At 39.0% G+C, this 25,070-nt stretch overlaps 1 protein-coding gene across 11 annotated transcripts in view; it reads right to left on the bottom strand.

The window, feature by feature from the left end:
* Positions 1–25,070, bottom strand: part of LRRC4C (leucine rich repeat containing 4C) — a 1,083,236-nt gene that overhangs the window by 76,691 nt on the left and 981,475 nt on the right. For 3 of the 11 annotated variants that reach the window (XM_074372151.1, XM_074372156.1, XM_074372159.1), the window contains one exon: positions 8,999–9,209. The exons of the other annotated variants lie outside the window; for them this stretch is intronic. The gene's annotated coding sequence lies outside the window, so the exon portion shown is untranslated. The remainder of the gene's footprint in view (positions 1–8,998; positions 9,210–25,070) is intronic. 11 annotated transcript variants of the gene reach the window in all.

The following is a 25,070-nucleotide window of genomic DNA, read 5'->3' as shown; positions in this document are numbered from 1 at the left end:
GAGTCTCACAGTAGCTCAGGCAGATTTGTCTCAGCTCATGTTTCCTCCTTACTGGAGTCATAAATCCTGCTGTCTCTTCACAGACCCTAACTCTCTTACCTCACCCACAACCAATCAGAAACTTGTGCATGAGCTGATCACACAGCCCTTTCCATTCACCACCACTTTCCCATAAAAGACCCTAAACTTTCATCCTCTGTGCTCACATAGGCGCCTCTAGTCTGTGTGACCTGCTGTTGCCTATAGCAATGTACCTAATAAACTTTTCCTTTGTTTCTTAAACTTTCCTTTGTCTCTGGTAAATTCTTGAACCTCCCGTGACACCGGCCTGCTGTGTCCCTCAACACCCTACATTGTGTTAAAACTTCTTTTCAGAAAAAAAAGTAAAATCATGACTCTCATGCAAATATAAAAATGTACACATGTTCAGGAATTAATTTTTCTTAAATGATATGAGGGATCCAAAAAATGTTATACCAGTTCAAAGTCAAAGTCGAAACACTATAAAATTACATGGAGTAAAGAAAGGTTGAGCTAAATTGCAAAGGAAGACAAACTTATTTTTCCACTGGGCAAGGGAAGTCAATTCTACTGGACAAGACAGAATTTGCATATGCATCAGCTACTTATAATCTCTAGAGGTAAAAATAGCTCACAGACAATGACTAGGACTAGAATCAAAGAGCCGAGATGAATGTGTTATAGATTGTCAATAGCTTTCCATTAAAGTACTATTTTTTTTAAAATATGGAAATATTCCTAGTACTTTTTATGCAATTTTAAATTGCAAAAAATGCCCTGAAAACTGGAAGTGATTTTTTGTATGTGTGGTATTTAATATCCATTTATTTCACTGCAAAAAAAATTAATGCATTTTATTACAAGTATTTTCCCAGATTCCTTTGGCAGTGTTACATAATATATACTATATTCACACATTAGTTTCTTAAAATCAGAAATATTTTGGATTCTTAAACCAATTTAGACTTCTACTGGTAGTGAGCTGGAGTTATTTAGCTTATGCCTCATCCAATTGTATGCATTTCTGAAACGGAGGACTCTGTGGGGTCCTCCCTGGCACAAGTCCTTTGCTTTCCATGTCCCCAGTTTCTTGTTTGTATGAAATAAGCTTCATTCAGCCTCCTTGTCCCTCCCTGAGTTCCAAAAGGAAGAGTCAAACAGTTGCTAATAGGGAAGGGAGGGAATGCAGAAACAAAGAAGGAGCAGTCAAGAAACAATAGTGCTAAAAAAAAAAGAAAGAAAGAAACAATAGTGCATTGATTCAAGCTGGGTCCTGGGTCCTCCTCAAGGGATATACATGACAATAGCTTTGAGCTCTTCTGCAGGAACTAAGGCTCCCCAACCCAGCTGGAGGATGGTAACTTCAGGCTGAGCACAAGGTTCCTGGAGCACCCTGTTACCCGACCCGCAACCAGTCAGAAGAAAGTCACAGAGCCTTCATTTTGCCTATAAAAGCTTCTCCCAGAAAAACCACTGGAGAGTTTGGGGTTTTTAAGCATGAGCCACTCATTCTCCTTGCTCGGCCCTGTAATAAACCTTCCTCTGCTCAAAACTCAGATGTTTCAGTTTGGCCTCACTGGGAGTCAGACACACGAACTTGCTTTCTGTAGCATTTCTTCCCAACTTTTCCCAGCTTCATGTTCAGCGAATTCAGTTTGGTAGCTTGAAATCAACAAAGGTTGGAGTATTTACACAAGAAAGCAGGCAATTGCTACAAAGCAGGGCTTTCTTTGTGTGTGTGTGTGTATGTATGTGTGTGTGTGTGTGTGTGTGTGTTTTCTGAGAGCCAGCTGTTAAACATTTACCAGCACACCAGTGCCCCCCAGGGTTTGATAGGGGACTACGTACCTATGTCCCAACAACTTGCATAAGATACGCGAGAATGAATAAGCTACACTGCCTGTCCTTAAGGAGTTCACAGTCTAGAGATGAGCTTGCAGTCTAGTAAATAAATTCACGTGTTTATAAACGTAAGGCTGCTCAAGGTTTATGCTTCCCTCATAGTGGCTGTTTCACTACAGACTTGCACCGACTCTCCATCATAAAACAGACTCAATCTAAGTCAACTCAATTCAAGAAATACGTAGGCGGGTGAGGCTGAGACAGGATGGAAGGGGGCAGGGCACAGCCATTCAAGGAATGCTACAGCAATTAACATTAAAATGGTGAAAGATTCAACCCCCAGTAGGCCCTGAGGCTCAAGATGGTGGGAGATTTAACTTCTAGCAGAACTTGAGCTTCATTACATGCTCATTGTAATCTATTAACGTGATGAATAACACACCCACAGGCCCATGGCAGTCCCAAGGCTAGCCACAAAAGGTCAAAGTGGGAAATGGCCAACTTCCTGGGAATCCCAGCCCCTTCCCCAGGCTACTTAGACTGGTCCTTCCACTTATTAGCATATGAAGCCACCAAGCCCATAAAACCTGGCAGCACGGGCACCTGCGGGTGCCGTCCCTCTTTGGAGACAGCCCACACTCTGTCTATGGAGTGTGCACCTACTTTTAATCTGAGCACCCAACCCCCACTCCTCGTGGCCTTTCTCTTGCCTTTCAATATATCTCTCTGAATAAATCTACCTTCACTCAACTGTGGCTCACTCTTGAATTCTTTCCTGCGTGAAGCCGAGGACCCACACTTGGTGGGACACATCCCAGGTGCTCAGGTGAAGCCTGGGACACAGCCCTACTCACGCCCCACATCTGTTTTCCTGCATCAAGGCCACTATATGCTTCAGGGGATACACATAGCAGATCATTTGGAGATTTAATTGGAATATAAAAACACACATATTTGACTTAGTAATGACTTGTGATAAAGGCTAAAATCTTCCCCTCAAATAATGATGCTCGGAGGGAAAGGATTACATAATCAGAACACAAGTTATGAATTTTCTACTGACTCCAGACTGTGAACGTTAACATTAGCCTTGTCTTTCATGGAGCTTTCGTCTTCTTTCTTTTTTTCTTTTCATATCATAAAACGTTTTCAAACGCTGACTATGTGCCAGGCACTCTGCTGCTTATCAGAGTTTCAACAACAAATAAGCCTTGCATTTATCCCTCAGGAACTTTAATTCCAGTGAGAAAGGATAATAGAAGCATATAATCATGATAATACACTGTGATGCCTAATGCAAGTACTGGGCTGAACACAGGGAGAAGCAATTAGCTTTGTGAGAAAGAGCTGGGGAAATCCCTTCACAGACGATGCCATGAAGGAAGAATAAGGCTTTGTCAGAGAAAGGAGGAAGGGCATGCGTGTCGGAGGGAGCAATACATACAGAGTTTTACACACTTACACACTATAGACATTCTTTAGGAAAAAATGTTATAGACAGGTTCAAGAATGGAATGGGGGTTTTAGATTTCTGTATGTCTTCAAGAGGGAAGACAAATGAACTTATTGTTATGCTACAGTATTCAAGGCTTATTGTGTCAACAAAGATTCTATTAAGCAGAAGAGAACAGGAACAAATAAAATCTCCTGGATATACAAGTACAAAGTTTAGGGCTTGTAAGCTTTCTGAGCAGATCTTAAGTCGCTACAGAGAAAGCACCTCGAAGAGAGGGAATGTTCCATATTGTTCAAATTTTAACTTCTGGATTTAATTGAGGAGTCTCACACATGGCAGGCCATCATTCAATAACTGGTGAACTGCAGAAGGGAAAAAAAATCAACACTAAAACACCGAAGTGGTCATTTCCTTTCCTGTTCCGCTTTGGCTACTGAGGTATGTTATCTGTATTCTTCGAAGTGCTGGAATGAGCTCTCATCTGGGTCTACCGATCTCTCTTCTGGTTGAACTCATCTCCTACAAGTCTCCATCGCCATCCTTCAAGTCCAAGTACCTTGCCCTCCTTGCTCTTCCTGCGCAGAGCAGGGATAAGCCCCTTCAAGAACTTTCCCCCACGGGCATCTGTATTTCTGTTCTCTGTGCTGGAATGGCTACCCTGACCACCTGTTCAAAAATAGTACTGTTCATCCTCTAGTACGCTCTAGTTCCTTCTCATGCTTTATTTACCAAAGCCTGACGTTACACTACAGATTCGTGCATTTCTTATCTTCTCCCATTCATACGCAAGCCCCACAGGGCTGAGACTTTGCGCTGCTCCCTCTTTTATTCTCAGCATCTAAACTAGTTCCTGGCACGTAGAAGTACATAGAAAAAAATTAAGTAAGATGTATGAAAGAATAAAATTCCCTCTTTGAGATGGGCTTTTATGGGAAGGTTCCTCAGATTTTTTTGAGAGTTAATGCTTTATATTAATATACTGTCATAAAATAAAAACACAGGGAAAAAAATCACCATTTAATTATAAAGAGACTTATTTAAAGGATATGAAAAAATGCTTCATAGGAAGTATAAACATCTAAAAATTTTAAGTACTAAGGAAAATCAACAAACTACTGAGAGACAAAATAAAAGGTTAATTTTAAATGTGCTAGCTGCCCAAAGGCCATTTTCCTTTTCTTCCTTAAAATCTTCATTTTAGTTTGGGACTTACCCTGAGCCCCAAATACAAGACCACATTTCCCAGACTTCTCTACCTAGTTATATGATTAAGATCTGACTAAACGGGATATACACCAAAGTGTCCTATGGGAATTCCAAGAGTGATGCTTTAAAAAAGTAAATTCAGATTAGAGATGACATCAGAATGTTCTTTCTCCTTTCTCCCTTTCTGTTTCCTGGAATGTGGACATAATGGCCGGAGCTTTAGCAGCCACTGTGGACCATGCTTTGACCTTAGGCTGAAAGCTTTGTACCAGAACGTTGGAGCAGAGACAGAGAAGCCTAAATCCCTTATGATTTTATATAGCCGTATACCAACATTGCACTATTTTCAAACTCTTCCTTGGAACAGAATAACTCTTGTGTGTTGATGCCACTCTTATTTTTAGTTTTTTTGTAATGTGCATGAAGTACAGTTCATATTTCATGTGAATATCTTAAAATATCCTTAAAGCCACGTTTACTGGCTTGACAGTGCACTTACCAGATTGGGTAGTAAATGTGGGAACCATGCTTACCAGACTCAGGAGTGAGTTTGAGTGACCTAGACAAGTTTTGTTATAGCTTCACCATTCTTATTGCAGTTGTTGATATATTCACCACCTGTTTAGGTAAGGATGTCTGCTAATTTTCATGATTTTACTAAGTCCCGCATAAATATTAATTAAGCGCAACAGCTCTGAAAAACGAACTAAAGTCTTGTTATTGTGGATTTAGGAGCTAAGCACTCAGGGTAATTACACGCTCAGGATGGAAACTTCTTGTAGTTTGTAAAAGCACACAATTTTTACAGGGCCTAAGCAAGATAAACACGAGGAAAATAAAAGGGGTGTAAGAGCATTAAAATATATCTGAAGCTCCTAGGAAGCTGAAGACTTGGGAATTACAAATGGAATGTTAGATCTAGTCCAGTATGTACAAAGAGTTAGAGTGGGGCCTTGCTCCTAGAGAAAGGTCGTAGAAACAGCCAATGCTTCTAACAAGAGCGACTCTGTGTGGCACCTGCTAAGCTCTGCAATGTATTAAATGTAAATCACAGGTAAGCTCTTTACAAATGGTCAGCGCTAAGTAAGCACCCCAGCAGCCCTATGAAGCAGGGACGATCATTCCTCTCGGTTTTCAGATGAGGAAGTGGAGGTGCAGAGATGTTACATAACTTGCTCAAGGTCCCATACCTAGGAAACCCTGGAACCAGGATTGGGATCTAAGCAGGGAGGCTCCCGATTCCGCGGGCTTAGCCATCGTGCTATGTTACTGCTGTAAGACGGCCCTCGAGACACAATAACTGGGGGAGAAATCCCCGAGAAATTCTAGCAAAGTGGCTGAGCTGGAAACACTGCCAACTAAATGAAACTAGCAAACAATGCCCAAACCACAGAGATTGGGTTTTAAACCTACACAGAGGTTTAGGCTAAACATTTTGGAACCAGGATGCCAGTGACACCTGCAAGTGTTTTCTTGCCCTGCTGTCTTGACAAAAGCTGAACACACGGGAAAGCTAAACTCAACTTAGACCAACCATTCTTCACCTATTTCACATAAGGACAGTGGACTACTATTTTGAGAAGGGTATCAAGTGATTTCTTATAATATGTGTCAGAGTAGCAAGGTTTGGAAATAAACGTCTTCATTCTTACAATTAGAGGACATTCAAGGTTGCGCTTAGCAATTATTTTTCTCACTCTCTTGCATTTTGATTTTCTTCTTTGAGTAACAGCGAAAGGACCAGCATCTTGGCTAATGTGATGAAACTGGGCATCGTCAGCACTCACGGGGATGTGTCGTAGGAATATCACCTATAGACGAAAAGTTGGGAGAACTGGTGTAGTGGAAAGAACAGCAGATTGAGGTCAAGAGGCCAGGAATCTTGGCTCTGCTATTTAATACCTGAACAGCGTTAAGTAGATTCCCTTAAACTACGATGACCTCCCTTTGCTGGTCGGCAAAACCAAAAGGGCATTAGCTGGAACATGCCAGCCCCCAAGATCTGCTTCCTCTCACACAATCGTGGTGTTCTGGAATATAATGGCCCCACTCAGGCAGCTGCGAACAAAGGCAGATCTCACCTCAGGTGACAGAGGCGGGCTGAAGCATTAAAATAAATTAAGAATGAATGAGTTTCTTTCCTTTCTACTGATTGATGCGTTGATTAAGCATCTAATATGTGCCAAGTTTTCTGCAATATGTTTTACTTACTTAGTAAGTATGTGGTAAGATAATATAATCTCAAATGGGGGGGGGTGGAGCTCAGAGAGAATTTAAGTACCTTTTCAGGCTCACACAGCTAGAAAATGGTAAAAAGAGAAGTTTAAGCCCACGGTTCATTAGTTGGAGTAAAGCTCATTTAAACTCAGGCCTGTCTAACTCCATGTTACGGACTGAATTGCCCGTCCCCATCCAAAGAAAAAAAAAATTTGATGCATTGAAGCCCTGACTCCCAATGTGATTGTATTTGAATTTAGGACCTTTATAGGAGTTACTGAAGGTTAACGAGGTCATAAGGTGGATGCCTGATCCTAACAGGAACAGTGTCTGTATAAGAAGAGCCACACACGCTCTGCCTCCAGCAGGTGAGGACACAGGCAAGAAGACAGCCGTCAGCCAGCCAGGAAGGGCGCTCTCACCAAAACCCAGCCTCAGGGGCCCTGACTGCAGACTTCCAGCCTCCACAACTGTGGGAAATAAATTTCCGCTGTTTAAGTCTCCCAGTTCATGGTATTTTGTGAGGGCAGCCTGAGAAGACGAATATACTCCAAAAGATTTCTTTACTGTTTTTATTAAGCCATGTGTAGTCAGTGTGTTCAAAACTGCCTGAAAAAGAAATGGAGGAATAGCTGAAGAGCTGGTGAGCCCTTGGGCTGGCACAGCCTGCGTGGCTCTGCCTGGTGGCTGTCGCTAAGTCTGCATAATTAATGTTAAGTAATAGTGGTAAACATGCCGCTTACTGGGTGCCAAATGCTTAAACTGTTGCTCTCCGGGATTACCACAATTCGTGATATGAACATTCTTTCTATCACTGTTTCTATTTTATTTCCACTACCAGTCTCTCAACGTGGAGTATAGTTTTTAAAAATGCGTTAGCGATCCATCTCCATCTAAAATTCTTCACAAGACCCCCATGATGTAAGTATTATCTCCACTCTACAGACAGGAAAGGTGGGGTTAAGGGAGGTGCTGAGAGTCACCAATCAGTGGCAAAGTCAAAGCACAAAGTAAGGTCCCTGGTCACTGCTCAGGGTTCTCCGACCTGAATCCTGTAAACGTACCTGTATATCTATCTTTTCTTATTAAGCACTTTCACATCTACTGTTTTATCACATGTTAAATATATTTCCCAGAAGCTTAATACATTTCAGGATGTCAGGAATTATTTCCAGCCAATTCAGTGGACTCTCTAAACATACCCAGCTGCTGCCCCCTCCCCCAGCAAAAAATAATAATAATAATAAATATATATATATATATATTTATATTTATATCTCCAGCTAAACTAAATTCAAGGCTTGAGGGTACCACCGTTTAGCTGTACCAACTGTTGTCCAGATAGCTACAATGGTTGTTGAACAACTTCTGGAAAATTCATTAGATTGATTAGCCCAATTAACTCAGAAACTGACATATAAAAACAGGCAGGAAACCCCTGCTGGGTCCAAGAAATAAATAACAGACACAGCCGTGACCTTGACTGTGGACCCATGGAAATTTCCCCATGGAGTGGAAACACTGAGACACTCTGGGAAAGGCCCAAGCTCAGGACTGGCTCAAGAAAGAAACAAAGAGAAGCATTAAGAACTGCTAGGAAGGCAGGAAGCCCAAGGAGAACGCTCGGAGGCCTGGCACTCTTTGGCAAGCTCGAAGGCCAAAGAACTAAGAGAGAAACTTGCAGAGCATCCAAGAAAACTGAGAGGGAAAAGGCCTGTGAGCTGAGAAACATGGCCTTCTTTGTTCAAAGCTGGTAATGGAATTAATCTGTTTTTGTGAACAAATGGCCCAAATAAGAAAAATAAGATGGGAAATCCCCCTTGTCAAAAGTTATTATTTTAGTTAGAACTAATCAATTAATTCCGCAAGGTAGCAGGATACAGCAGTGATTTCCTTACCCTCTCCCTGATTTTCCCTGTTTTCTGAGGATCAGGCGTTGACTGGCTTGGGAGGTGCAAGGTGGCGCCTTCCATGGTTTTACTTTTTGTCCCACTGGGCATTGCTTTTTCCCCAGGAGACAGACAAGGTTTTCGTGATACCAAATGGATCACTGGATTAGAACGTAGCTCTCTTCCAAAAAGAGACTTAGAAGTGGACGATGGGAGACAGGGAGCAGGGACGACCCCGCAAGAAAATGAAATTGCTAGAGAAAGAGCCAAGAGATTCCCGGAAACTTGGAAGAACAAGGCATAAAACCTTTCTGTTAATATTCTCAGTTGTGAAACGAAAAGTGAAAGCGAAAACAAATCGTATCACCAGCATGCCTCTGAATGTTCCTCCTCAGCACCGGGGAACAGAGCTGGTCACAGGTCACCCAGGTGGTGGGAAGACCTCGAGGTCTTCAGAGGGCTGAGGAGTACAGGGATGGGCAAGCAGATGCCAAAGTCAATCTTTGCTGAAAACACTGATCACAGGCAGACAGCAGCAATCACAGAGCATCTGAGGAAATCCAGGATCATTTTCAGTTCTGGGGAAGGAAGTCATTAGGAGGTTAATCAATTTTCCTCTTAGCTCATTAATAATGGTATCTGGTTGCACATAATCTGTAAATTATGGAAGAGCAAAATTTAAGAGGGGTGTGGTTGGAAAGACTGAAGAAGCTGAAGGTTTAGAAAATCTAAGTCTTCCATCTCCTACTTACATATGCAGAAACTTGGATAAAATGATTAACGATTGCTAGCCCTTTATTGTGTGTTTACATGGATTACCTCACATAATATAGTAACTGTGTAACATTTAATATTAATACGTATCCCCATTTTAATTCATTTTTAAAGTATTTAATTTTTAAAAGAAATGAAGTATAAATATTAAAAAAATGCTTAATAAAATAATCAGTGTATCGTATCAAGTTTCTACATCAATTACCTAAATAAATCTTAACTGAATACAAAAAAAAATCCATTTTATAGAAAAGGAAACTAAGGCTTATTGAGAATAAGTAACTTTTGTAAGAAATAGTAAATACAGCTAGTAAATAGTAAAGCCAGGATGTAAAAATATTATTTTTCAACTATTAATAAGTTATAATTGAAGAGAGAGAAAATGATGGAAGGAACATAGATTGTATCGTTTTAAAAGGGTCTGGGTTGAGTCCTGGTTCTATTATGCCCAAGGAATGTGTGTGTTTTGGCAAATTTTTTTTGTATCTCCTTATTTTCTTATCTTTAAAATAAAAATTCTAGCTACTTTGCAACTCTGAGATACAAATTAAACAAGATAAACAGCACACAGTATATATGTATAAGGAAACAATGATAACATTCTTCATTTTTTTGTCCCTACAATAAATTTATTGTCACTCAGTAATGATAGCAGTATTATTTTTACAGACCCTGACACATGGTGGGCACTCAAATAATGTTAATGCCTTTTTGCATCTTTTCTCATCTCTCTTTATACAAGGACAATGAATTCATGACATAAATAGCGAGCTAAATAATTCAAATAAGAAAATGAATTAAAAAGGCAGCAATTCTAAAATACTGATGTTTAACTGAAGAAAAATATGGCCTTGCGTATACATATTGTTTTATTAAAAATAAACTTTGGAAGGAGAGCATTATAACTACCCTTACAAAGCTATTAGGGTCTTTGAAAAATGCAGTCATAGGTAAAGCCAAAATCAAAGATAAACGTTTATGACAGCCAAGTGTCTATACGTGTCGAGAAGGTCTCAGATGGGACAGAAACTTAAGTGAGGTGAAATTCAAGGCAAGTCTAAACACCCACAACCTCCTTAACATCCTGTGTAGTTTTACGTGACTCAAAGCTCTAAAGTCTAAAATGGTTTGCATTCGGATCTCCTTCCGCACCATGATCTATATAATTCTCATTAATTTCACAGGATTGTTTGCCTATAAAAACTGGCGTATTTCCTTCTCCATCGTGTTCCCACTAGATTTGAATTTTACAGATAAACTCAATCAATCCCAAGAAAAGAAAACAACAAATTTGTTAGGGTAAAGAGAAGATTAAAGAGGGTTGTGGTTATAAATATCACTCAGGATGGTGGGGAAATGCATATCCAAGAGCTACTTGGAGAACCACCGAATATTTGAAATTCTAGACTGAATTATGAAATAACAATGGGGCCTGATAAAATATTCTAGCTGACCGGCAGGTCAGCAAAGGACTTTAGAGTAACTAAGGGGCTCTTGTGGGTTTTGAATCATAAACTTTGGGACTAAGAATTTTATATATATGTATTTTTAATAGATATTTATCGTGGATATATTATATATAGATATATATCTTATTATATATATAATTTTATGTAGGTATATATAAAATTAAACCTAGGGTAGAGGTCCTGATTCCTTGCCATGGCTCCACGGCCCTTTGAGTCCCATCCCCTACTTGTCCACACACTCAATCTGTTGCATCCACACTGGCCTCCATTGTCTTTCCTCTTCCAGGCCACATGGCAACCACCTCAAGGTCTCCGCACCTCCAAGTTTCTCTGCCTGGGAACATTTCCCTCTAACTACCTGCATGGCTTGTTCTCTCACCTTTTTTTTTCTCCACTCAAAATCTCCTTGAGATGTCTTTTCTGACCACTCTGTTTATAACTGCAATCACTCCTCTACACCCTGCCCACCCCTCCACGTCATCTCTGAACTATCTAGACCTTTGCTCTCCAATATGGTAGCTACTATCCCCATGTGGTTTTCTAAGTTTATATTTAAATTAGTTAAAATGACAAAAGATTTAAAATTTGGTCCTTCAGTCACACTAGGGTTATTTCCTGGGTCTAACCGCCGTATGTAGCCAGTGGCTATTATACTGGACAGTATAGCTATAAAAACTTTCTGCCAGTAAAGAAATTTCTATAGGGCAGTGTGGCTTTAGATGCATACATATTTTATATATTTGTTTACTTTCGTACTTCCCTCGACCAATCCAGCCATGTATATCCTAAATTGTTAAGCTCCAAAAGAGCCAGGACTTTCGTCTGTTTTGTTCACTGCTTTATTCCCAGTGCCTAGAATAGTACTTGGTCCATTGTAGATATTCAAGAAATATCCGTGGATTGAATACATGAATTAATGAATAACCATTCATTATTCCCCTCAGTAAAGTCCGCAATAAGAGAAGAGTTGCATGGCTCCTCCTCTGAGGGAGTTTCAGCGTGCCAAATCACCCTCCGCTGCATTTCACCAGGGCTACTTTATACGTTGCTTGTAATTGTCCAAATACCTCTGAACGTTTAATCTTTTAAGATGACAGTTTCCTGTAATCACTTGTCTTCTGTGCTAGAATGAGAATCACTGAAATGCGTCAAGATTTATGGCAGAAAGTCCTGTCAACTCCTAAGCCTGCCAAAAATTGTTAACCATCATGGAAGTTTTAAGAACTGAGCATTTCACTTGAATAGGTTTTCCATATCCACACCACACCATGGTGCATCCATACAGATTCCTGGTGGATGGGGGCCATCAGTCCGTCTATTTCATTTTATAGTTTAGATATGCATTTGCCTTGTAAAATTCATTTTTTAATTCCTAATTATGCTCATTGGAATGAAGGGCTAAGTGTGAGGGATCAATACCTCCCCTGGGTGACCTTGAAACGGACAAAAGTACTCTTGAAACTAATTCATTATTGCCAATATTATACAGGATCATTTGATTTGTATTAAAAAATCCATATTATTAGCCAAAGAAACAGCTTTCAACTTGCAGCTAAACTAAAAAAGCTCTAGATCTGCAGCGATTGAACTTATTTTTTTTAGAATTTAGAGGACTGAGTTTATTTTTATTATATTTTCCTTACTCTAAACAAACTGGAACTTAACAGAACATTAAAACAGGCACACTATATTTAAATAAAAATACTTAAAAAAAGAAAGCACACATAATCGTTTAATCCCAACACAATCCCTGTCAACATTTTGGCATATTTCTTAGTTCTTTTCAGTCTCCTTCCACCCTTATTTCTAAATACACACTTAATTCTATGTATCTCTAATTGACTTCCAGCTTTCCTCTCTTACCACTACAATAGTCCTTGGCATTCATGTGTGCAACTGTTGTTACTTTATTTTGAATTGCCCTGCCCTGTAATGATTTGTATTTTCTAAGATATAAATTTGAATCATCCAGGGGCTGTGAATAATTTCAGCTGATGAGTGAGTCTATTAGAGTGCCCATAATCTGAACCTGTGTGGCTTTTCTGCTCTGTCCTCACTGCTGTGTATGTGACGACTTGTGTTAATGGCGAGGCTGTCAACGGGAGAAGAGCACCAGTCAGACTTGGGTTCCCTCCACCCAACCTGCAGATACGTATTTCGCCAGGCATGGTACTAGCCCTGATACACAAATGGCTCGTTTTTACTAGAGCTTTCTATGCCCCTGGTGCTGTGCCAAGCACTGTACCTCTATCTTATTTGATCCTCACAACTATCATTATCTCTGTTCTATAGTTAATACATCAAATGCATAGTGAGAGCTAGTAATTTACAAGTGATGAAGCAATGGCTCAGATTCAGGCATTCTGATTTTAGTCTCTCTCCCTCTTAACCACCATTTCTTCATTTGAAGTGCTTGGTTTTGGGAAACATTCAACTGCTTTGAGCCTTGGTATATTTTTATATATTAAATAAGATTCAGGGCAACTGAAGATGTCCTGGCACACTGCAAATAACCAGTATGTGTTAGCTACTGTTATTATACTATTAGTAAAAATGCAGACTCCTTTGAAGGGAACAGGAAGGATTCCCTGCGGATGTCAAAAATTTACAGTATATAATAATCATTTTCCCATGGTATTAAGAGTTCTTTGGAAACCTTGTTTTAATGCCTCTCAGTCCACATATGGATGTGTTATAACACATTTATGCCTTTCTTCTACCTCTAGGCATTTAGATTGCTTCTGAATTCAGTTTTCACTTAAGCCATGAAGAAAAGCAATGGATTTCAAAGATATATTCCCTGTACATTCAGTAAATATTTATCCATCACCTTCCGTGTTAAAAATCCCTACAACAGAAACTTCAGTTACCACAATGAGTCCCATCGTGGATTAAGATGAGTACACAGGGAACATACGAGGCTAATGCTACTCAGGCTTAAAGGACAGAGGGACCAGGCTTACCAAGGAAGATCAAGTCCTCTTCTTAGGAGGTGACAGTAAAGTTTCAATAGGTAGATAATGTAAACGGAGCAGAAGGAGCACAAGGAATATGAGAGATGGTGATAAAGGCAGAGGGAACATTTTAAACAAAACCTAGAAAGTGGGCAAGCATGAACCAAGGTTCAGGAATAGTGAGTGGTCAGTCACCAGCCTGAGTAGAGAAAAGCCATATATAGGAAAAGATGAAGAAATTCAAAAAAAGAAAAAAAAAAAAAAGAAAATATAAGATACTATAAGAAAAGGTTAGAAATATAGACTGTTTCCATATTAGAAAGGACTTTGTGTGGCTGGATCATGAGTCCATCCTTTATTATGTTTGCAGTGGGGAAATCATGATAGATTCCACTGAGTTCCGTGGGTACCAGTTAAAATGGCGAAAATAGCATCACATAATATCATGTCATTAGAGAAGCAAGTGAGGCCTGAAGTAGGTGGGATGCAAGAGATGAAATATGTCGAGCAATCTTAAAAAAAAAAAAAAAAAAGGTATGAGAAAGAACACCAACACTTAAATACGCATAGGGCAGGAAAGGATGAGTGCTAATGTGACCCAGGGACTCAGAGCAGACAAACACAAAACATCAGGCCAGTTGAATGGCTCCTTCTAATCTAATGATCTTCTCTTCCATTGTTGAACAAGGAGAATCCAGGGGGATTACGCCAGATAAGAGCCAAAAACTCCCACTTAATAAAGGTCTAGGCAACCACTTCTGCCATTTCTTTTCAGATCCTTTAAGAAGGGACCAACCATGGCTGGGCTCTGCGTGTCTGTCCAGGGTGATGTTTCTGAAAGGTGCCTTTCTCATTTGCATGATTGGACAAAATCATTAGAGCACACACTATTCCAAAACGGCACCCAAGAGAACAGAAAAGATACCAATAAGAGGGGTGTCTGCAGAATGAAATGTGCCAACCACAATTTTATCCGCAGTGCCTTTTGGGAAATTAATTCTTTGCCTCCTTTCCAAGACCTTCCATTCATGTATCCCTTTGCAAAACTAATTATTTTTAAATGACTGCATGTTTTCCATCCAACTGGAAGGCGCCTTCAGTTTCGGAAACTTATTTTACAAATGTTTTTCTACCTGCAAACTCCTTTTTAGAAAGGTTTTCTCTTCTAGGTTTTTTTCTTACTTAGATTAAATCCATTATTTCAATACACTGAGACATGCAGTTTGTAAAAATTAAAAGTAGTTTTGTGTGTTTGGACATGCATTTTACACAGAGAGATCATTTTGGAGATGAGATATGTTTTATCCAATTTAGCTTTACATCCCTCAAGTGATTCAGCTTCCAATATTTCCCATGAGATGACTTTCGAAATCCAATAGCTTTTTATTCTTCAGAGGCTGCCAAATACTCAATAGCCTTCACATTTATTAAAATCCTTATTATAGAATGTTGATCTGGGTTATATATAATTTCAGTTCCATTTAGCCTCTGCATCTTTCAACATGTGTGTATAAATCTCCACCCCACAATGTGAGTTTTATTTAATAACCTTTCATCTATTGATGTCTTGGTCCCCCAAATCCAATTCTTTCATATTTGCCTATTTTTTTTCAGCTTTCTGCAACTTCCATGTTTCAAGACTTGTAGCGCCCAAAATAAATGCCATGTGACAAACACAATTTATAAAGACAAGGCACCACAGCCTTAAGACCATGATCTTTGACTCCGATAAACCTGATTCTTCGTACAATACTTTTACTCATTTTCCAGATGTATTTGAAAAAATAGCCTACTTTCCTATGAGCCTATATTTATTAACTCATTGCTAAAATTTAAAATAAATAATAATTTTTACCTACAGATTTTTTGTTGTTGTTGTTGTTGGGATTAAACAGGGTAACAGATGTAAAAACTCTTAGCCTGCATGGAGTAAGTATTTAGTAAATTCCTGTCATTTTGGTCTCAAGACATCTTCCTGACTCCCCATGGACAAGTGGTCCTTCCTTTGCTACCACTCCTCTGAGTTCTAATGATAGAGTCTCCTTTGTTCTTTGCTATGTTCTCTCAGTTGTTATTTAAAGGGCCACCTGAAGGCATAATGTTTTATCGTCCACCAGTACTGGAGTGACAGATCAAAATGTCATGGGACAAAAAGCAAAGATCTCACTCTCTTCCTTCAGTCTTCCTCTCCTGGCTAATCGCTCTACTCCTTTAAGTCTTAGTTTAAGCAATATAGTTTTGGGAAAACAGTCCCAGAAACTACTCCACCCCAGATGCAGTTAGGAGAACTGAAGAGCACAGCTAGTTCTGTCACGGTATTTGCGTTGTATCCACCAAACTAAACAGTTACTTCTCCTAAAGAACATATTTTAACCCATTTTGTCTCCCCGTCATCTAGAAACAAACTACATGACCTAGAAGTTATTCATTCCATTTTTAAAACAAATACCGTGAGGCTCAGAGAAGTTCAGTGATTCGGCAGAAACGATAGAGTTAGTAAGAGAAATGCTGGCTTGGGCATTTAATCTCAAGTCACCTGATTCACAGTCCAGAGCTCATTCCATTAGGACTCAGACTACTATCCCATCCTATCAGCAAACGAATTTAGGCTGGATCAATATTAGGCCAATAAATTAACTCTTTCTTTTGTCCTGATATACACATCAGAACAAAACAAAAGAAAACTCTGTGTACTTGCCGTGAGCAATTTTCTGCAATGCCTCAACTCCACCACAAAAATGCATTGAACTCCACTCAGTTGTGGAAGGTGGTTGCTGCCCTGGCAAATGACATGGATTGTTGCCAGCAATATTTCCCTAGTACAGAGTTAGCTCCAAGCTTATATCTTCCCCTATGCCCAATGGGATGGAAAGTCATTTACAACATTTCATGTAGCAGTAATCATCCTGCTTATGCTTGAAAATGGTTTAAGGCCAGTTACAGACCATTTCTCCTTAGCTCTTGGTCAGATTTCACGGAGTCTACATAGAACACCTAGAGTGAGGCCGTCTTGTATGCTGCACAGAGCAATGGGTCTAAGAAATTCGGGTTCTAGTTTGGTCGCTAGCCCTAATAAGCTCTATGATCTTGGGAAAATTCATTTCTGAGCCTCAGTTCTTAGGGATATAACATGAAGGGTCAGCCTAAATTCCTTTCCAGGACTGAGATGTAGCTGTTTCACATATATGTACACACACACACACACTCACACACACACACACACACACACACACACAAACACACAGAGCACATATTGCATTTGAATAGCTATTTAAATGCCTATTAGCTCAAAAGATACTGATTTAGAACTAGGGAAATAGCAATTCGCAGATTTTACACAGCCTTTTATCTCAGGATTCTAGGAGATCTTACATCATTTATTAACTGAATCTCACATCCACCATTCCTGAAAGGTGAGGTCGCAAAGGCTGTTATTCTCTGTCATCACCCATATGGTGCCATAACATGAAATTAACGTGGCAACACAGTGCACTGAGAACCTAGCAACGCGCATCAAGAGTGTCCACCTCTGCAAAAAAGAGGCTAGGCAGAGGACACACAGTGCAAATGAACTGACTGCAGAAACGGGGATGGAAAAGTATGGAATTTTTATGGTGGGGATCTCTGGCAGATGAAACTGATTTTAAAATTAAGTATAATTTAAATAAGTGGTAAATCAATGATCTCTCCTCTCCCTCCTCCCAATGGATTATCAGACCCTGTAAAGCTCACCCTATGTTTATCTCTTTTCATCCTCGTAAGCAGGTGATGCTCTTTGAAGATGATGATTATGATGATGACAGTTTTCAGCCTGCCTGCATCTCTAGTCTCTCTTCCTCCAAATACAGCTATTCTGCAAAGTTAGAATTAGGTCAATGCGTTTATCACTGACGCTATTCCGCCCAAAATATTGATGGACCTATCTGGTTCAAAAAGTCATAAAGCTTAGAGGAGGGAGGAGAAAGATGTAAATTCTTAGGCTGATAGAGGGTTTGCAACTTCTCATTTGAATGCAGGATCATTTTCCTGCAGTCTCGAGTCAATTATTCCTTGTTGAGAGCAGAGGGTTATATAAACTATAGAAACAATGGGTGCTAAAAAAAGAAGGAAAGAGCATAAGAATACTAAGGGGAAAAGAAAAGTACCATAAAATATCATAGATTTCTAAGCAGGGTTATTTGAAATATAAGAAACCTGAAATAGAACATGGATTTTTAATTAAAAAGAAAATGTAAAGATAGGCTCCAAGAACTACCACTCAGAGTAGACCTGCCACCTGCCAGGAAACGAGGAAATGATGAGTCATCTATTACCCCATTTAATCCAGAGAGCAATCTGTACCATAGGTTTATGAGCGCTGTTTTGCAAAAGAGGAAACTGAGGCGGAGAGAAGAGGAAGGAGGATTCGAACCCAAGTCTTTCTGACTCTAGAATCCCCAGGCTGGGCCAGAAGCCCTTTCTCTTTCCATTAACTCGCATCCATCTCACAGCTCATCCCTCTCCTCTCCTTCAATCATCTCTTCTAAATCAAGTCCTATTAGCGCATCTCAACTAGGCAGTATCAGAAAGGCTATGATATTTACTGAGCAACCTCCAAATGCGAAGCAGTTCATTCTTCCGCTGGGGCAAATCTAATTGAATTCTGATCCCCGTATTTGCCCATATTTGTGTGGCTTCCAGACAAACTGGCAAAGCGGAATAGACTATAGTTTGGACTTCATTCCAAGGAAGCTACAGCATCCATCGTGACTTGCAGCCTTTTTATGACTCTGACTTCACAGTGAAACAAATCCCTCTCAGGGGAGGGGAGAAAACAAGTAATAAACTTTCCCTTTGCTTCCACGCTGAGCGCCACGCTATACAAATAATCCCACATTCATCTGGTTTACAGAAAGCACAGCACATGCAACGCAGTGACTAGCAGTGGTATGTTTCCAAAGCGCCCCAGCATGAATTACAAGCAAGTGCTAACAATGCTCCTTTGCTTGTGTGAGATCAGGCTCACAAATCATCCTCTCAGACATATGCCTCTTGTCTGCACCTGAGAGGTCTGTATTTGTGAATCACAGGTTCTCCCTTTGGTCCAGTTTTTCCTTCCTCCATATCATCAATAAGATAACATATAGATAAAGGATGAAGTAAGTTCCACTGTCAGGTTCCCCTTGGCATCCTGGGAAATGGTCTGTTTGAGGGTGGCTGCTCAAAAGCTGTTTGCTCAGCAAAGCCAATTATAGCTAAGGACCAATAAATAGGTATCTAACCACGACCCTCGTGTTTGCTGACAGAGCTGGGTCATCATAGCAGGTCAGGACGCGCAGGCCAAAAGAGATATGAGCTATGAAGGCTCACCAAAGTTTCCATTCTTTCAAAAAGAGAGGGAAAAAGTCGTCGCTTGGGAACTCAGGGAATAGTAATGCCATTTACTTAAGAAATATTCCAAGCAAATTTAACCTTCTGTTTTTCTACCTCTTCAAGGAGGAATTACCTTCTTTATCGATTCCTCCCCTCCAAGCAGCCTTTTCCTCTGTATCCGTGGCACTATTCCATTTATAACTCCAGATTTAAAGACATAGGTAAACATTCCATTTTAACCTATAGTTTATATTAACACCATCCCACATAATTTGCCAGGATATCAAACTATTTAAAAACACACAAAAAATGAAAAAAAGGACAAAAAATGACAAAAAGGACAAAAAAGAAAACTGTTATAGTTCTTTTCCCAATTACTTTCCTTAGAAATGTAGAAACATTTCCCTAGGTTCAGGGATGTTTAGGAATCTATATGCTCACAGATTTAAAAAAAAACAAAAAAACCCTACAAGGGACAATAGGATTCACCACTTCCTGTGCAGCTATATGTTCCAGAAAATTTTGTACTTACACTTATGAATTAATAAGTGACCCTTTAAAGAGTATGGACCAGAAGGAATTTTCAGGAACACTCAGAATATGGTCAGGGCCAACTTGTGATATTGTTCATTATTGTGATGTTGATTATTTCTTTTCAATGACTAGTATCAATGAATAACATACTTCTCCATAAATAGGGACTGCAGTATGCATCTCCCATCCAAAACCTGAGCAGTCAGGCATTTGAAAAGGACTCTGAGATTCATAGCTGGAACTACCCTTAGAAGCATAAAATATGAGATGGGAAGGAAAGAGAAATTCAGCAAGTATATCAATGTGGAAATGTGTATGAGGATGCTTTTGAAGTCCACAGATCAACAGAATTTAAAATAGTATTCCATGTTAAAAATAAACATTTATAACTCACAGAAAAAGGATCAACATAGTGATAACACAATAACCAAGTCACTGGCTTGATTTTCTGAGATTTCCCTTCAACTATTGCTGCCTAGCAACTTGCAAATTGCTTTCTTATCCTGTTAATTTGGGGCATAAGGGGTGTGCGTGCATGTGTTTACCTAAAAGGGAGAGGAAGAAAATTGGTAGGGGATGAGGAGGACTTGATGACCAACTGGCCAAGGGCAGACACTGAATGAACATTGACCAGGACTTGGAGACTTCAGTGAGGTGATTTTGTGGGTGGCGATACATTTAACAGGGTTTCGACATGTTGGAGGAGAAATCATTTTTGTAAGAGGAAGGAGCATAATGAATTTGTTTTAGGCAGAATGAATTTGAGATATCTATGGAACATCTACCTACAGATTGCCAAAAGTTGGATGAAAATAGGATTCCGGAGTAAGAAAAAGCGATAGAAATGACTGATAATCATTTGGTCGTCTTTGGCGTGTAGGTGGTAGATGAAGACAAGAGGCTGAATAAAAAATAGATACTTAGAAAGAAATACTCCTTTAAGTTTCTATTTAACGTCTATTCTCTGTTTTTTTAATGATCCACAAATATGTACAAAATAATTAGCCATATGTTATCTATAAGAGTAGGTACGTTCTTACTGTCAAAGGATGTACCGCACATTGTTGACATCATTTTTATTGCAATTATTTGCTTTCATGTTTGTTCCCTTACAAGACTGTAAGACTCTTAAGGACAGGTTATAGTTGTTGGCAGAGAGTAGAGTTCTAGTAAATATCTGTTTAAATAATGAATAGAGAAATGAATGAGTGAATGAGAGAAAGCAGGATATAGAAACTGAGCCAGAATCTCAACTCATGTGAAATCGTATCTTCATGGCTAACATTTAACATCTGCGTTATGATAACTTCCCAGAACATAAATAACCACCCCCCCCAAAAATGCAAAACTAAACTAATTTTACCAAATATGTCTATAAGGCTGTATGTTATTTTGAGTAACACTGTGCAACCATTTTTGTTGTAATAATCAATAGCTAATACAGTGTATGTATGTGCATAGATGTACATTTGTATCTGTGTATGTAATCTTATATCAAATTATCTACTCATATGATTTATAATAAACCATATAGTCAATGTATGATAAAAAATTATATCTAAACTATATATGCATATTTTAAATATATTAAATATTATGTGTTAGGTGCTAAATCAAGCACTTTGTCTAAATGATCTCAATTGATTCTCCCCTACTGAATAGGTTTTATAGATGTTCAAAATAGAATGTCCAATTTTTCTAACTATGTCATTCAAGACCCTACACAACACAGCTCTGTGTATACATATTTAATCTTCACACAATTCATATTTCACATGGCATATATTTTGTATGCATAGATGTTAAGTAAATATCTTATTTCAATATATAAAGTTTTGTATTTTTTGTCAGAGCACTCGTGGCTAAAACCAAGAACTCATGAGTCAACATTTTTGTATCTCCCCTATTATGCAAAGAACGAAATGGAAGACCACTTCTACTCAATTCCAACTTTCTCTGTAAGATAGGACAAGTGAAATTTTCTATTACGTGTGATGGCTTATTGAGTTAGACATTTCCTACTGCCCATACATTAAGGTACATCAACTTAGACCACGGTCTTGTAAGGACAGTGGGGGGTAAAAATCACTTGCTATGAAAATTTGCTGATTAAATGCAATACGTGACAGTTTTTAAGTATTATATAAATACGATTTCATTTTTATTATTGCTGTGTAGTTTCACTCATTTGGAAACAGACTATTCATCAGCTGTAACCCTCTGGCGCATTGCCAAGAATAAGGTGGAAGGTAAACAAGCCAAAATGAATCTTTCCAAGTCCAGAAACTAAATATCAACCTTCATCTCACAGAGAACTTTTAGGTCGTATTTCTCAGAAACTGTTTACTTCCATTGGAGACACAAGTTGGACAGCTTGCATCACATCTTGACTGGACCACCACAGCAGCAATCTAACTGGTGTCTCTGCTTCCAATCTTTCCTACTCCTAAGTCATTCTTCACATGAAAATCTGTCACATTAACAAGAAGAATAAATTTTCTAATGGCTTACCATTGTCTATCAAACCTTTAAGCCCGTAAATCTTTTGCAGGCATTAGAAGACCATGCTTGATCCAGCCCTTGGCTATCTTTCTATCCTCATCAATACTACCACCAACCTGGATTTTCTTTTCCAGTTTCTAGTCATACTGGGCTTCAAAAAAATGCCTTCATTTAATGCCATGACCTGTCCAAAATCAAGACCTTTACACATGCTGTTGCATCTGCTTGTAATGTTTGTTCTCTTTTCTGGGCTAATGCTCTCTCACTTTTCAGACTGCCACTTGATGATCAGTTTTCCAAGAAGGCCTGTCTTATAGCCCATGCCAAAAGGGTTTGGCCCTAAGGATAGCAATTGATACTGCTCAGTCTTGGCATAGATCGCATTTGAAGTAAACAGTTAACTGGCATTATGTCTTCAATATTTACCTCTGCTAAATAGTAAACTCTAAGAAAGGACTGTTTTGTTTGGGTCACTAATATACCTTAGAGTGCATAGCACATAGCGTGTTCAATAAATATTGATCAGCTAATTAATGCAGATATTTAGAAAAGTTAAGATAGAGACTACAAGACCCAAACAGCTGATCTTTTGCCAGAAAGGAAGCAAAAATGGTATTTTTTAAAAAGCAGAGAAAAGAATGAAACAGTCCAGCAGCCTACAGTAAGAACAATCCTCAAACATCAATAGTTTGAAAAGCTTCATGGACCATAATCCACTACAAGAAACAAAAGTATGATGACAGAGTTCCCGACTTACCAATGAAATGTGAAATAGTATTTAGCACTCATTTTAAAATAAGCAAGGGAATTTAAAGTATAATTTTAGAGCAATTTTCATTACTCTAATTGTTAAAAAAAATGGGCTTGTATTTCAAAAGGTAATGTTCAGTTACTTAGAAAATTGATATACATTTTATGCCTTATCTAACAATATTAAGTAAATGAATAATGAGAGCTAACAACTGTCTGCTTCTGAGTGATAAACACTGTTCTAAGGACTTTAAATTTATACTCTCATTTAAGCCTCAGAGAAACTCTAGAAGATACATACTACTTACACCCTTATCTGAGAGATGCGGAAACGGAGGCACAGAGAGTTCTAAGGCATTTGCTCAAGGTCACACCGCTGATAAGTAGAGGAAATAAGACTTAAAACAAAGCTCTCTGACCTGGAGGAAGCTCTTTCTAACACCTGCTCAACGGCAGTCTCTGAGGGTCTCAAAAGACAATTCTAACTTTGAATATTTAACCAAAGTTTATCATTTCTTCAGCTAAAATTACTGATCATTGTTGAATTCCAGGCGATCATGCTAATCACTTTGTACGCATTCTCTCATTTAACCTTCAGAACAACCTGTAGGGTAAGAATTACCATGATTTCCAATTTGTATGTAACTGAATGAAGACTGAGAGAGCCTAAACTCCCAAGGTCAAGCCATAAGCCAGAACTGAAGCCAGGTTCTACTGACTCCAAAGATTGAGCTCTTAATTACACGAGTTCACCTATCTAATAGGAGACGACGCTTTTGTACAAGATCAACCTTGGTGCTACTGGTATTTTGGTCTGGATAATACCTGGGGCTTCCCTATGCACTGTAGGATGTTTCAACATTTCTAGCCTCGACCCCTCCTCCCGGTCATCACAACAGAATGTCTCTACACTTTGCCAACTGTCCCCTAGGTGAGGAGAAAAAGTGCCCCTGGTTGAGGACTACTGTACTAGGTATTGGGTTTTTGCTATAGATAATTCCAAATAAACACTGAATGTACTCCTACTGCTTAAGGTATATCTCCAAACGTCATTCTAACTACCGTACTTTTGTTAAGTTATACTCCCTTTATGCAAGTTAAAATACACAGTTTAGGCTGAAGTTTTCTTTGGTTATATTTTGGTGTAGTGTATTATTCACAGCTTTAGAAACCAACCAAATATCTTGTAGCAGGTCAAGGGCTGGCTAACTTTAAGTACGTCAGACAGATATTTTCTGATCATGTGACGCTAGGCAATTTATGTAACATCTCTTAAGCCCCTTGTAAAGCGAGGCCAGTAAGAATCCCTGCCTCTTATAAACACGCAGATTAAATGAAAAGATCCTGGTGAAACACTTAGCTTGATACCTGGATCATAAAGAATGCTCAGTGAATATGCACGATTATATTATTATCATTACTATTATTTGTGTGATTTTCATAGTTTGCCTTTTGAGTTTATCTTCAAAATCTCAAAAACTATACCTCCTCTCAAGATTCAATGAAAATACTTACTTAGAGGCCATAACATATGTCTAAATGCTGAAGAACCAAATCCTTTATATGGATATAACTTTAAGTCAATGGAAGTTGAAAATCAAGGCACAGAAAGCAATTGTTGAAACATCTGACAGTGAAAACCAAATACTTAAATCTTTGATAAGGCACGTTACAGTTATAAATCAGATCCAAATAGTGAAAATTGCTCTCACCCTGAAAGAAACTTTCAGAAAATGGTACAGTTTTTTATTCTTGTATTCCTTACATATCGACATGACACTAATTTTTTAGCTCTTCACTGAGGATTTTTACGTAAAAGAGTTGTAACCCAAGCACCTGTACCCAACACAAAGAGAAAATATCTAGACACTCTGGCAACGTGACATTTTCAACCTAGCCCCATGGACCTGTTCATGCTCTCAAACCTAAACATAACTTGCGTGGCCTTATTTGTAGTTTTTATTCGTTCACTCTGATTTTCCCACAAGGCATAGATCTTTCCCAATGCATAAGCTTTGCTGTTTGTATAGCTGAGGCCAGAAAAACCATCTCTGTATTTGACGATGCCCGTCATAAATGCTGAGGTGTTTATAAGGAACAAGTG

The sequence above is a fragment of the Camelus bactrianus genome, chromosome 10 (genome assembly GCF_048773025.1).
Source record: "Camelus bactrianus isolate YW-2024 breed Bactrian camel chromosome 10, ASM4877302v1, whole genome shotgun sequence".
Lineage (NCBI taxonomy): Eukaryota > Metazoa > Chordata > Mammalia > Artiodactyla > Camelidae > Camelus > Camelus bactrianus.
Note: the sequence above shows the minus strand (reverse complement) of the source record. Positions and strands in the feature narration are given on the sequence as shown.